This window comes from Corvus hawaiiensis, chromosome 13 (genome assembly GCF_020740725.1).
Source record: "Corvus hawaiiensis isolate bCorHaw1 chromosome 13, bCorHaw1.pri.cur, whole genome shotgun sequence".
Taxonomy (NCBI): Eukaryota; Metazoa; Chordata; class Aves; order Passeriformes; family Corvidae; genus Corvus; species Corvus hawaiiensis.
The window spans coordinates 6,624,581-6,638,682 of NC_063225.1; the positions used below are offsets into that span (position 1 = coordinate 6,624,581).

At 48.0% G+C, this 14,102-nt stretch overlaps 1 protein-coding gene across 3 annotated transcripts in view; it reads left to right on the forward strand.

Moving 5' to 3' along the window:
- Positions 1–201: 201 nt before the first annotated feature.
- The window catches only part of SV2B (synaptic vesicle glycoprotein 2B), a 64,915-nt gene continuing 51,014 nt past the window's right edge, over positions 202–14,102 (forward strand). For 2 of the 3 annotated variants that reach the window (XM_048317724.1, XM_048317723.1), the window contains exon 1: positions 5,779–6,046. The gene's annotated coding sequence lies outside the window, so the exon portion shown is untranslated. Of the gene's footprint in view, positions 478–5,778; positions 6,047–14,102 lie in introns of those variants that run through there. The other variant, XM_048317725.1, reaches the window with a different exon arrangement.

Consider the following 14,102-nt stretch of genomic DNA (forward strand, 5'->3'; position numbering starts at 1 on the left):
GTCATGGCGGGATTCTCCTCTGCTTCCAGCTAGAAACATTCCTGTATGTCAGCAATTACAAAAAAAAAAAAAAAAAAAAAAAAAAAAAAAAATCCCCCATGTAATGAAGAACTCTTCTAGAGAGCTGCAACACTTAGACTCTGGGTTGGATTTTATTACCGTGATGAAATTACACAAGCATTGCCTCTCTCCCCCTGCCTACTGTGCAGCTTCCCGCTCTCTCCCCTGCTCCTCGGCTGCCTCCGCACGCTCCCTCCCCGCTGGCTCCGCAGCCGGGCTGGGGGCGGCAGGGAAGCAGGTAGGACACTCTGGGCTCCCTCCCAGCGCTGGGGTTCCTGGGCTGGGATCCCCGGGGCTGCATCATTGGCATGCGGCGCCTGGCAGGACTGCATCAGTGCTAGAGGAGATGCGAGCGCAGAGCCGCGCTGCGCCGCACCGCCCCGGCCGCCGCACCGCCCGCGCCGCGGGCTGCATAAGGTAAGAGCCAGGCTCCCTCTGCTCCACGGAACGGGGGGGACAGCTGGCAGCCCGGGGGGCTCCGTGCCGGGGAGGGAAAAGAAACTAAAGCAAAAGATGCCGCTGAAAAAGAAGATGCTCGAGGGTGCAGAGTTGGGATGGATCGGTGGGAACTGTAGGGACGGGGTCGGTGTCATGAGGCTGGAGGGGTCAGGGCAGTTGTGAATAATTTAAACCAGCCCCGTTATGCTGCCTTCGCTCCCTGCTGCGAGCCCGGGAGATGCTGCGCTGTAGAGTTTTAACTTGGGCTGGAGCAATTTGGAGCAGAGTGCTCCTGGTGGGTGTTCCGTCCGCGGTGGACCGGCAGGGAGAAGGAGAAGGTGCTCGCTTTGGGGGCAGGGGCTGTTGTGTCCGCATGGAGCTGTGTGGGACTGCGGGGGTGGTGGCACCCCAGGGCTGTGTGTGGGTGTGCCGGTGCCTGGTGCGCACCGCCCCGATCTGTCCTGCACAGCCAGCACCCACGGCCATCGTCCTCCCTTCCCCATCCTCTCCACGGGAGCTTAACTGCACCTAAAGATAAAGCTGCAGTTAGTCTCCTCTCTTAGGTAGGGTTAAACGAAGCCACAGAGGAAAGCAGTGATGTGGGAGCTGGCGGAGCTGGCAGATCTGGCTCTCTGAGCAGCGGCCGTGGCGGGTGCAGGTGCTGTGGTGACAGGTTCCCGTGCGTGTGTGCATGCCCACAGCACATCCTGTAGCACAGCCAGGCACACATCGCTGCAGGGACTATTTTTCTTTTAGAGGACAAGTGTTCAAGGGAAAATTTTATTACATGTGTCAAACTGCAGCATTATGATCCGTGACACCAAGATCCCATTAAAAATAATGGGTAAAAAGTGGCTCTGCAAGGATATTACTTGTTAGGGATGACCTCGTCTCTAGAAAAAAAGGAAAAGAGTAACAGCCTGATGGTGATAATGTGCAGGGGAGAAGCATGCAGGGCTCCAAGTGTGCCGAGGGGGATCCCTGACTGTTTAGGTCGGACACTTGTAAGCACACTCTAGAGCTTACGGGGAACTACTGCCATGAGAGTAGAAATTTCTGGTAGGATGGGAGGAAGTTATGTGTCTGAAATGTCATGAAAATTGCTGTTTCACGTCTCCTCTGTGTCCCTGGTGCTATCACCTGGGGGAAGGGAGAGGAAAAGGCTTAATTCTCTGGTTTACTTAGCCAGATATTGAACATACAACAGTGCCCACTGATCATCCCAGGCACTGAGCCCAATGTCTGCTGCTCTTTTGGGAATACCCTTCAGTGCTTCTGCCCTAAATAACATGGGGCCCTAACACTTCATGCAGTGGGATGTCCGTGGTCAGACTCCTGCAGGACAACCTGGAGGAAGGAGTGGGAGCAGAGCCAGCATCCATGGCTTCTTCTGGTTCTTCTTCCCAATAGAAAAGCCCTCTTCCACCCTCCAGCAGAAAGAGGAGGGGAACATCTCCCTTCACTGAAAGAAAGCTACCACAGGGGCCCTGGGTCTCAAGAGTTCCAAGAGGTCCCACTTTAGCTCCTGATGCTTCTCCTCCTCATGGCACTGCTGTGAAAGGCATGTCCTCCACTGTTAGATGAACTCAGCTGGAGATCAGATCTGCAAGGACACCTTAGGTTTTCCTAACACAATTTTGCAGTTGCGTAATGTGGGTGCTGGGGAACCCTTTGGGAGCATCAAAGCCAGAACCAGAAAGCAGCTGACAGGAGACAGCCTTCCACTTCAGCTTGCCAAATTCTGTCCCATGAAGCAGCTTTTTGTACCTATTTATGTTCTGGAACATCTTTATGTGAAAGTCTCTGGTACCTGACAACTTCTGGTTGAAGGAGCTGAGCTGGAGGTGGAAGCCCACTCAGGTTCTGAGGCAGCCCCCAACCTGGAAGCACAGAGCTGGGTGCTTCCCAAAAGTCAGCCTTGCACCTGCAGATGATTTCTGCCAATCTGGCCGCGTGTCTGCAGGCAGGGCGAGGGCCCCAGCTTCTGACAGTACAGTCAAAGTGTGAAAAATTCCATGAGGAGAGGAAGAGCACATGGGCTGGTGCTTGGTACAGGGGGTGCAAGAGTTTAGTTTAGCCTGTACCTGCAGGGAAAAGGCAGGATGCTTAAGATGCATCCCTTCATGCTCACCATAACCTCTGAGCTGGGAGCACTGCCTTGGTGAAATGAAGTATGAGAGATGAAAAAGGCAGGAAAATTCCCTGTGGTCCATGGTGATGCTGTCCCGCCTGTTCAGCACACTGTTGGGCAAAACCTGGTGAGACAGGTCTGGTTTTGAGGCTCATCCTGCAACTGCCACAGCTCACTTTCTTGCCTGAGCCGAATGGGAGCTCCCAAGGTCCTGCCTTGTCCCCCCAGAGCTGTTGTGGGTGGCCTCTTCCTGGCCACCAGGTCCCAGGGTTGATAACAGTCCTGATGGGGAAGCCAAAGCCAGCCTTGAAAATCCTCTCCCCTGCATCGTCAAGCCAGAAAATTGATTTTCCAGATCATGAGCTGAACCTCTGAAATTGTTCTCTTCTGAAGAGATTATGGAATTACTCCTGTGCTAATGAATGCTTTAATGTTACGGTGACTAAAGTCCCATAAGGACTTTAACTGCCAAAAAAAAAAAGGCGCTGTAGGAAAGGGGAGCCTGTGGTGGCTGTGTCAGACCTCATTTCACCATCTGGGGAAGAGGAGAGGAGGAAAACAAGAGGAGGGTGAGGAGAGAGGCTCAGGAAAATGAGGAGAGAGAAAATGAGGAGAGAGGTGAGGTTTGTCGTGGTCTCCCAGAAAGCTGCTGAATCCATCAGGAATCCCTCCTGCAGCTCCCCACTTTATCCATCCATCTCTGAGTGCAAGCAGGGAAGGTAACATTAACTATTATCAGTTAGCTATTCCCTTTTCACCATCTCTCTGGCTGTACCCTCTGGCAGCAGGGATAACCCAGCTCCTAGTGACCCAGGGCCCAGGGTGGACAGCAGAGACAGGTCTTGGGGCAGGCTGCTGTAACTCCCATGGGATTATCCAAGTTTTGCACTTCCCTCTGCCCTCCTGATGTGTTGCTGTCAGGCTCTGATGGCACCATGACACTGGTTTCCAAACATACAGTAAGAAAGTATATTCCCTGACACCCCCCACAAAGGAGTTTGCCATCTATTAGGGAGTAAATGTGCTTCTGGGGATGAGTCTGCATTCTGCTGCTGGTGTTCACAGAATACAGTCTCACCTCTGCTTTACAAACCCTGCTTTTATTGCACTGTAGCTCCATGGGTTAGAACCAGGTTGTCCCAGACTTGAGCAAGAGTGGAGTTAACCCCTAAGATGGGATGGGGAAGCAGTGCCGGGAAAATGCCTCTGTGCCACAGGAGCTGCAATGCAAGGGGAAGGCTGGTCTATATTTAGGTTAAGGGCTCTGCACAGAATGGGTAATCCTCTTTTCATGAATTATCCAGGGGATTAGACAGCTTTAAACTCCCCCAGGCCTCCCTGGCTGCAGCCAGGCTTGGTGGGAGTCAGGGGGGAAATGGCTGGAGGAAGGGAGGTGCCAGCAGGTTGCTGATGACTCATTTGGCTGCTGCCAGCCTTGCCAAGCGCTCCAAGAGGTCACCAGGGGCCCAGACGCAGAGTGACACACGAGTGACGTGCAAGGCGAAAGGGAACATCCCAATTAGGAAAGAACATGGAGCTTTATAAATAATTGCAGAAATGAGGAGCATGGCAGCAGGTAGGAGGAGGGACAAGAGACCCAAGGCAGCAGTTTTCCAAAGTGTAATATCTTTGCTAGACTTTTCCAAGCTGCTTCTCTAACCAGAAAAAGAGATGCTTTAGGAACTGCAGCTGATACATGCAAGGAGATGCTCCAAACCCACCTGCTTGGGCTGGCTCTGCAAATGCGATTTTGGGGATGCGAGTCAGGTTCATCTATTTGGAGTGCGAATGGATCACTGTCAATACTCCATTCAAATGTTGAAGGGAGGCCAACAGCACAGCTCAGGGACAGTGAGGGGGTGGGGAAGGATGGGATGCAAGCAGGGAGGCAGGCTAGATTGCACCAAAACCTGAATATTTCACTCCGTTATGAAGCAAATGCCCATAGCAGATTTCTGCTCTTTATCTAATGCACAGCTGCTAGAAACAAAAGGAGTCCTGTCACTAATCTCACCTTGGGAGCCTGTACATGCCACAGAAGAGACATTCTTGTCACCTCTACGTGTGGGTCTTGGGACAAAGCTTTGGTGGGGAGATGAATGAGAAAGGCTCAACTGTGCCCGCTGGGCTGTGACTGACATCCAGCTCCGCAAGGATGACCAGGGGGCTTTTCCTCCTTTTGCCAAAGGCAGCGGAAAAAGCCAGCAGGGAGGACCAGTTTGTGAAACAGAAGCAGAGTCCCTGTGTCCCAGCTGATTTTCTCTCCATGGGTTTGTGGTGGGGCCACTCTCTTCCTCCCCTAATCTCTAGAAGCTGGGGTCTATCTCTAAGCTGGTATGGTTTGCCTTCACTCGGTTTTCAAGGCTGTAACTAAGAAATCAGTGCAGGGCTTTGATTTCCCCAATTTTCTTCACATTTTAATGCTGCCTAGACATCTAGCCACCTTGCCCTGGAGTTACATCCCCCCGAACCTGTGGACCCTCACAGTACAGCTCTTATCCTCCAGAGTCACCTTGGCCACCCTTATCTGGACTGTGGAAAAACCAGGTTTATTCGTGGGAAAGTTGAGTGCACCAAGGCACTTTATTTTCCCTGCATTTAAATCAATTTATACCATTCTCTGCTGCTTATCCCACATAACCTAAATCAGGATTCGACCCTGCTGTGCTTTCCCCTGCCCAGAACTGGGACAAATTGAAAGCCTTGTTCTACTGTTCAGCACTCCTTCTTTTACTCACATCATCTAGAGGATGCTGTTTAAATAATGTCAGGGGAGTCTGAGTTGAAGAGGGAATAAAAGAACAGTCTCCCAACTCACTGCTAGGATGGGGAAATCTGTGGCTGGCCCTGCAGCTCCTGCCTTGCCCAGGCACACAAGCAGAGTCAGTATCAACCCTGGCTTGTTTCTGCCTGTGAAGGCAGAGCTAGAAATCACTGGAGAAAGCCTGGGTGGAAGAGGGAAAGCAAAGAAGGAAAAGACCAGGGAAAGTCTTTGCCTTTAATGTGAGCTAATGTCTTTCCTCCCTGCGTCGAACATCCTCAATTTCCTGTTTAACTTAAAGTCAACACATCTGTCATGTTAGCATCGCCCGCTGCCTGGTTTCCCCAAGCCACCCCCCTCCCATCTGCTCTCCTTCCTGCCTCCAGCCTCCCTCCACTCCCATTGCTCCGTGGCTGGGGGGTGTGTGCATGCGATGGTGTTTTCTGCTGGCTGATGGACTTTTCCATAGCTCGTGCTTCAGTACCTGGATGTGGTCGCAGTGGGATGATCGGCTTGGCTTGCAGAGCATTTACTTCTAATCTCCGGCTTGTGACATCCTAGCAGAAAGGGGCAAGCCTTTCAGGAGCAGCTCCACGGGCTAGAAAAAGGGGGAAAATGGCTGGTGAATGGCTGTGATGAGATATTTCCTAGTTCTGGTAAGCAATGATGCTTTTCTCTTTGGTCCCTTTCTGGGCAATCAGTCCAGATACAAAAGTAATAGGGCTTAACGGGGTAGAAAAGCAAAAGGAGGGAGCTGAAAAAGAGACAGAAAAAAACCCAGTGAAGCTAATTTGGTTTGTACTGAAGCTTTTCCAGGGATCAGTGCTTATCAAAGCAATTTAATTACTGTTATGTGAGAGGCTGGGAATCAAGCAGATCAATGTGTGTGCCTGGGCAGTCGGACCAGCTCTCACTCACAGGCAGATCCATTGCCCACCCTGCATCTTTTTTTCCTTTGTGTTTTCCAGCTTGGTCTGATGTTTTCCATGTCCTATGTGAGCTCCTGCCTGAATGGTGCTTTTTCTGCCCTGTGCTTGTTACTGCAGGAGTTGTGGGAAGTAATTCATAAATTCCTGCCCCTAAGTTGATGCATAAAGCCTCTCAGCTTTCCTAACTGATAAACTATCTCCGTCCTGAAGTCTAACTGCATTTTTCACTGAAACCAGTCCCCTCAGCTCTGCCAGTGGCTGATATAGAGAGAGGTGCAGATAAAGATGTTTGGAGGGAAGAGGGTGTCACAGGACACTATTAGGACCATGAGCTGTCTGGTGTCCTGGACATTGGATTACTCCAAATGAGAGGTTTGCAAGTCAGTGTCTCACAGGATTCTCAAAATAGGTGTCCTGCATTTTAGCTGAGTGACAGCAGAGCTCTTATACCAGAGATGAATTTAGGGCCCTTGTTTAAAGAGGATCAGGGAATAATAAACCTAAGAGCAGCCTTTGCAATCTGGCTGTGTTGAATCTGTAAAGGTCTGTACATAACAGAAAAAACAAAGGAGAAATGTAGTGATGAAGCTCTGGCAATTTTTCTAACAGGTTCAAAGATATGGCTTTCTTGACAGACCTGAGTTTCACCTAAAAACTGGTGCAGAATTTGGTTTGGGGATACCAAACCAATTCTTTTTCCTAGATTTATTTATGACAAGCAGAATTAAAACTAGCTCTGGAGAACATTTCAGAGATGTCTTGTTTATAAAAATATTCCTCTCATGATGTATTCATGTAGAAACCTCCACTTGCTAAAAACTCACACATTTCCTACTCTTTGATGTTAGATACGGTAACACTGAGAGTAGGGCACTTTGGGGTTTGTGATTATTCTAGAGAAACCTAGAAGCACCACCTATACTAAATTCTAAAGAAAAAGATCCTCCTCTCTTCAGCAGCAGGTTTTGACTTGGAGTTTTGTTTCAAATGCATTTCAGGGGGACAATCTTTTGTACCAAATCTGTGTGGTAAAGAGGGGGTGAAGAGAACATGGGGAACTGGAAGGGGCTTTGCGTGGCTTAATCCCAGCACTGGGCAAGAAGGAGAGAGTGCAAGTGCAGGAACTGCCCAATTTGTTGTCTTTGGGGGGTTGATAATATGAGGAAATCATCTTAGAGAGGACAGCTTTTGCATCCTTTAACCAAAACACCATGGTTTGTTTCAAAAGGTTGAGAATCCTTCATTCCACATTTCCTGGAATATTGCTTCTGAGCACCAGAAATGTCTATAATTTATTTTTCTTGTTGAATTATCTCCTAAAACCTGCAGTAATGTTGATGCCAGAGTATCTCTGCTGTCAGTTTGATGTGTGCACTTCTCCCACATTCAGTCTGAGATGCTGGCCAGTGGTGACTGTGCTTTCCTGTCCCTCTGCAGTGCTGAGACAGGCAGTTAATTTCCCCTGTTTAATTAATGGCTCTGTAATATTTATAAAGAGAAAAATCTCATACCCATCTGTGATAACTTTGGTGCTTCTGCCAAGATGAAATTCTAGGGCCAAATGAATATTACAATATGCTGGATGTAGAGATGTTCATAATGTCCCAAATTTCCTGAGCCACCCTGATTTGATAATGGGGAATTGAAAGACTGATCCTAAACTCTTTGTTTCTGGATAGAAACAGAATCGAATGTGCTAGAGAATTAATGAATGTTATTACTTTAATTGAATTTTAGTCTTTTCTTATGGATATTTGGGTTATAAAGGATGGATTTGCCTTGTGAAAACAAAATCCATTTGGTGAGGGCAAGGAGTCATATGGGATCTTGAATGAAGAATAGTCCAGATCATTCCTGTGAAGGCGCTTCACATCAATCATCTCTTCAAGACAAGGTAATCAAGAAGATGGAAGATGAAACCTTTCCTTGCCAGGGAGACTTCCACATTATTTGATTGAAATTGGAATCCTGTCACCTCACGCTTGTCTCTCCAGATTTTTCTTACCACATCTGCTAAATTACCACCAGCTATTTGCGTTTTAAATGAGGGTTTCCTCCCGCACACCCCATCTGCTCAGCCTGTTTGTTCTTCCCGTGCAGTCACGACTTGGTGATCACGGTTACAGCAGAGGAAACTCACTGGTGTTGGGGGGAGAAGGAAGTGATGTGGCCTGGCAGATTCCCTTGGCTTTGTTGGATCAAAAGAAGAGCTGGGTTAAAACTGAGGGGAGAACCTCTTATGAATGAGATTTAAGTCAGGGCAAGGGAGCTGGGTAGCTCAGGCCACTTTGAGGACAATTCTTCTCTTTTTCTAGTACCACCCCAGGGAATCTTTACAAACAGATGTCAGAGAGTCTCCAATATCTAAGCTCTCCTGGGCATGTTCTCAGCTGCCCTAATGCCAGGGTGGCAGAAGAAATTACAGCTTCTCTTACTCAGAGGTGGTTGAAATGTGAGAGTACTTTAAGTATTCTAATCTCCCTCATTAAAGTTGGAGGGGCTGCAGGTTTTCAGAGGTGTTTTCTGCTCACCTTAATGTCAAACCTGGAGATATGGCTACAGATAGAGAGGGATGTGGTAGAGACTTGCCAAGTTGTGATGTGGAGGAGATAGTCAGTAGGGCTGCTGACTTATCTTTTCAAATCCAAGACCCAGGCAACATCAGAACTGACCAAGAGAAGCCAGGTACAGCTCCAAGACGCCTCTTGGCATGAGGACTGTGTCAAGCCTGGTGCTGGGCAGGCTCCTCCAGGAGATGCTGCAGGACTGTGAGGGCTCAGTTCTCACAGATTCAGTGTTTCCAGTCAAACTTGGTGTTTCTCTCTGCTTCACAGCAGCTCTTGTGGAAGATGAGTTTGCAGAGAGCTGGAATTCAGCAGCTCCCCACTGGGTGATGGATGGATTTGTTCAAGCCCATGTTCCCACCGTGCTGCCAGCACAGCAGCTGCCTCCTTGGCCTCCCACCCTCCCAGGCTGGGAGTAAGAAGTGTGGTGTCCTCTGAGCACCACTGCAATGTGGAGGCTTTCCCAGTCCTGGCCTGGAGATAATCCCTGCGGGGTGCTCTGTAAAATGCGAGAGGCTGAATAGATCCCTTTTGACCGTGGGGAAAGTGCTATGGGTGACAATCTGCTCCTGCACATGACATGCTCCACACCCCTCCTACTCTTGAGGTACTGCAGTGGTAAACTGAAGACAGGTCCTCTGTCAGGACACAAGTGGTGTCTCAGGGATTGCTCCCACCGTATCCCTCTAGGCATCCGGGAAAAACCTGCTTCCTCCAGGGGACATTTCTCTTGCCTTTTGTGGCAGATGGTCAGGCTGCTGCAGATTAACTGCTGTAGTTATTGCATCTTACAGTTTCCTGGCCTCCTGAAGTTATATCCAAGCCCTTCTCAGGCACGCAGGACTCTCCTGGTGCCCCCCTCTGCCTTGATATTCGGAGGAGACTGCCATGGAGGAGGTGGTGGTGACCTCTTTGAGGAACCTCATTTATGTTGCAGTCCTACAAGTAGTGATGGCCCTCCATCAAGCCCAGTTACACCTTGTTCTGCAGCTCCTGTGAGTCACACTCCCTGGGAGAGGAGCACATCTAGGATATCAGGTTAGAGGCAGATTAAATTGGATGCCTCCCTGAGGATGACGGAGGGTTTGGGGGACAAGAATGGTAGTATGCAAAATTCTTCTCCAGCTGTACTTGGCACAGAGGCTGTGTTGCACTGGACACTCCTACTGATGGATAAAAGTTCTTTTAGATTTACAAACAGTCCTGGGTGGGTGGATCCTGATGTTATTCTCAGGGCTGTAAATCCAGTAAAATAAGTAAAATTTCTCTGGACTTATACCAGAATAAGTGATGGATGGGCTGTTATGAGAGATATGGTACCTCATAATGTAATAAATGCAAAAAGTGATAATTCTGCTCTGTACACAAAGTCCTGGGTTCTCTCTGCCCTGATAGATGGGAAGTGGGAGAAGAGGAGATTATTTGGGCTCATGCTGCTTGGGGCCACAAGAAGTGTGGGCTTTTTACAAAATGGCAACAGATTCTCAAATGCTTTCAGCCCACTTCAAAGGAGGAAACCTGACCCAAATTCCTCTCATCTGCTTCCACTGAAAGTGAGAGTACTGGTGGGATCAGCCATTTCTTGGGGGGGTTCACTTGTCCTTCTACACCCCTAAACCAATGCACTTGCAGCCCAGTGCATTTCAGATGTTTTGTCAGGACTGTTTCATTGCAGCAATCTAGTGTGCGTTAATTATAAGCACGTGTAAATGAGGTGTTAAATGATTTATAGCCAGACCCAGATCGAGAAATCCCAGTGGTTTCTTCTCCTGATATGTAGCTGCTGTTGAAAAAGTCAGACTTCCTGGCACTGAGGAGGAGATGAGGAGTCTTTTCACTTGCAATTCAGACCCGAGATTGCTGGGCTTGGTGCAGGCTGAGCCTCCCTGGTGACCCCAGGCAGGCTGTGACCGGCATGAAAGGAGCAGGGAGCCCATCTCCAGTGGGGCCAGCACATGCATGACAAATCCTGCTGCCACCACTGCCAGTCACTGGCCCTCTGGGCACTGTGGTGGGACACCCTTGGGAAGATGGGGAATGCCTTTTGCATTCTCAGAGCCAGAGGATGGGAATTAGGAACAGAGTAATTTTAATTAATCTTATTATTTATCACTAATTGGATATGCTTTTGGTGCTTTTTTCCCCCTTCTTTTAGATAAGGGTGTTTAGGGTTGGTTATTAGTATCCATTTAAAATTCTAGCAGGGGAGGATCCTTTGTTCTTAGGAGCTCAGACACTGCAAAACTGTCAGGTTGCAGGGCTCAGGGGCTCTGGTAGGAAACATTCATAGACCATTTTTGACCAGAAAGCATTTGGTGCTTTGACATGATTTTAGAAAGTCAAGCATGACTAAAGCGGGTCACTTTGGGGTCTCTCCTTAAGGCTCTATTTCCAAGCAACCCTCCTTAAGTGTGCTGGCTACCAACAGAGTCTGTGCTGAATGCTGCAGAGCCACCAGATGATGTCCTTTAAACTCCTGCAGTCCCTCTGACACACACGGAACAGGCACTAAGGGAATGAGGAAAGATTAGGAAAAGCCTAATTTTGCCCCAACACACACCCTGCAAGTTCTGCAAAGCCTTGTCTGTAGCCAAAGCTTATACCCTGCCTGCTTTAAAACCAGAAAGAAATGGGAGGGAGCTCAAGCCCTGCTGACTCACAATTACAGGGCACTGAGCACAGCAATTTCCCAGCCATCAGTAGGAAAGGAAGTAAGATTTACACCTGGAAAGCATCAGGGAATTTGGAAGGGAGGAATGAAAAATAAGTTGCTTCAAAGCCATGATGTTTGAAAGCTGTCACAGCTCAAGCAGAAGGCTGAAACAGGGCTCCCATTTGGCTTTCTCCACAGCAAATCCGGAGAGGAGGCAAGTTCTCAGGATGGAGAGAGGCTTGGTGAGGACGAGAGCCCCCATCCCCCCTCACCCGCTCTGTGCCAGGCAGCTGCTGCTGGTCCCTGCAGTTCCAGGCCACGCAGCTGATTAAATATTGAAAGGGTTTCATTGCTGTTGCTTGAAAAGCTTCTGTCTGGATGAAAATGAAGTTATGTGAGGACAAGTTTGTGCTGGTGAAATTAGTCTCTGTTTGAATACATCTGGCCATACCATACAAACAGACCCAAAATAGCTTTGTGGGTTTTAACGAAAAGGCACCATCAGGACGTGGGTTTGGGTTCCTCAGTTTCGGAGCCAAGGTGTGGGAGTGCTCAGGGGGGTGGGGTTTGCAAATGGGGGTCAGGATGAGTTGTCAGAGACCCTGTGGCATTCAGAGGCTGCTACAGGTGTTCAAAGGCTGGTTGTGAGGAGAGCCAACACCTGAGGTCTGTGTGTTCACAGAACAGCTCCAGGCTCACCTCCTACACACCCCCAAAACCCTGGGAGAGACAGTGATGGATGGAGGTGCAGGCAGAGAGAAGAGAGGGGAAAGGGATTTGTGATGAGTTATAGGATAAAGGCAGAGGCAGGAGGAGAGTTGGGGTTAGAGGCAGGGGTCAAAAGCGTGAGAGATTGAGAGGGTTGATCTGTGGGCTGTGACTGTAGGGAGTGTCACAGCAGCACAGCTTGGCCTGAGACATTTAGTCATTTTTTGCTGTCAGAAAAGACATGTTTGAGCAGGAGAAGGAAGTTCCCTTCATTGTCTGAGTGTCCAAAACAGACATGCAAATCTGTCCTGTGATCAAAGCAAAACTTTGGAAAAATGTCTCTTAACTCATTAGTGTAAGTATAAACAGAGAAAAGATATCAACTTGATTAAAATGCTGCTGTAATCTGCAGAGATGCTGGATAATCTGTCCTGAAAGCACCAGGCCACGTAGCAGGCAGGGAGGCCATCCAGCCTGGATGAACAGGACAGGCTGGGTAAAGCGGTGCTGGTCTCTCTGGGTCACACGGAGGTTCAGACAGAGGAAGGAGAGACAGGATTTCCATCCTTCCTGCAAGGGGAATTTAGTCCTTGCATTGGACTGCATTTATTTTAATCATCACTGAGAATTGGTTTCTGGTTGTTTTATCTATAAATTAGGTCCAATTTTGCCATAATTTTATGAAATATTTTTAGAATTTGATGGTAGCATCCTATGAGAGAAAAGTCAGTAGAAATGCCTGTGACTGAACATGCAAGCAAAGCTTTGCTTACTCACAGCCTGAGCGAACTGGCCAACATTTGCTAAACAAAACAAGGCATTTTTTTCCCAATGGTAAGGAAAAAAGGGATCAGATTTATCTTCCTTGCTCAGGCTAAGGTGATATGTCTGCAGCAGAATTTGTGTTTTCATTATTCTTTGGACCTAATTGAAACTCGATTTCAAAAATGACATGAATCAGTTCAGTTTATGGGAGTCAATAAGCGGTTTGTAAATGGTTTTTTTAGTGTTTCATGACAATTGTTAATTGCATTTGATTAGAAGAACATAGTCACAGCAGGGCCGATGGATGGATTCTCATCTGAGCAAATCTGGATTAATCTATAGCCCTAAGGTTGTGATCCATAACATATTTGAAATCAAATTAAAAATCAAGACTGCTATTAAAATGGGATGTGTGTTCATGGTGAAAGTCATTTGCTATCATTTTGGCATCTTTTTCATTCTTTCAGAGCATCTAGTGTATCTCTTCAATTTCAATTATTTTTTCATAATTATAAAACAAGTTTTTACACTGGGAAATATTCCATCTGGAAGATTTCCAAAAGAAAATATTTCTTTTGACATTTAAAAATCAAATTCTAAAACGGTTTTTAATTCCTACTAGCCTTAGATAAGCCATTTGATTAAAAAACAATCCAGAGTTTCCATCTCCCAGCAGTGTACTGAAAAATGCAGGACCTCATTATAATTATTAAATTAATTATTGTTGAGGATTTTTTTCCCTCATATGTGCTATGAAATGATGCTGTGATTTTGGCAGGCTTCCAGCATCTGAGCCTGTGTGGCTCAGCAGAAATGCACGGCAAGGAAGGAAGCAAATGAAGGCTTCACATCCGTGCTGCACAGGTTTTCCCTCAAATGGGAAGGAATGCCCAGCCTGCCAACCCCACAGGTTGGAATTAAATCCCCCAATCAAATAGGTCAGCTTGGAACAGACCCTCCCCAGGGGTCTTGATCTCCTGCACATCTTCCTGAATGAGAGGATTTTCCCCTTTTAATGCTTTGGAAACGCAGCAGCCCGAGGGCTGTGGGATGGAGGCTCAGGGCCCCATTAGAGTCTGTGGCACCTGAATTG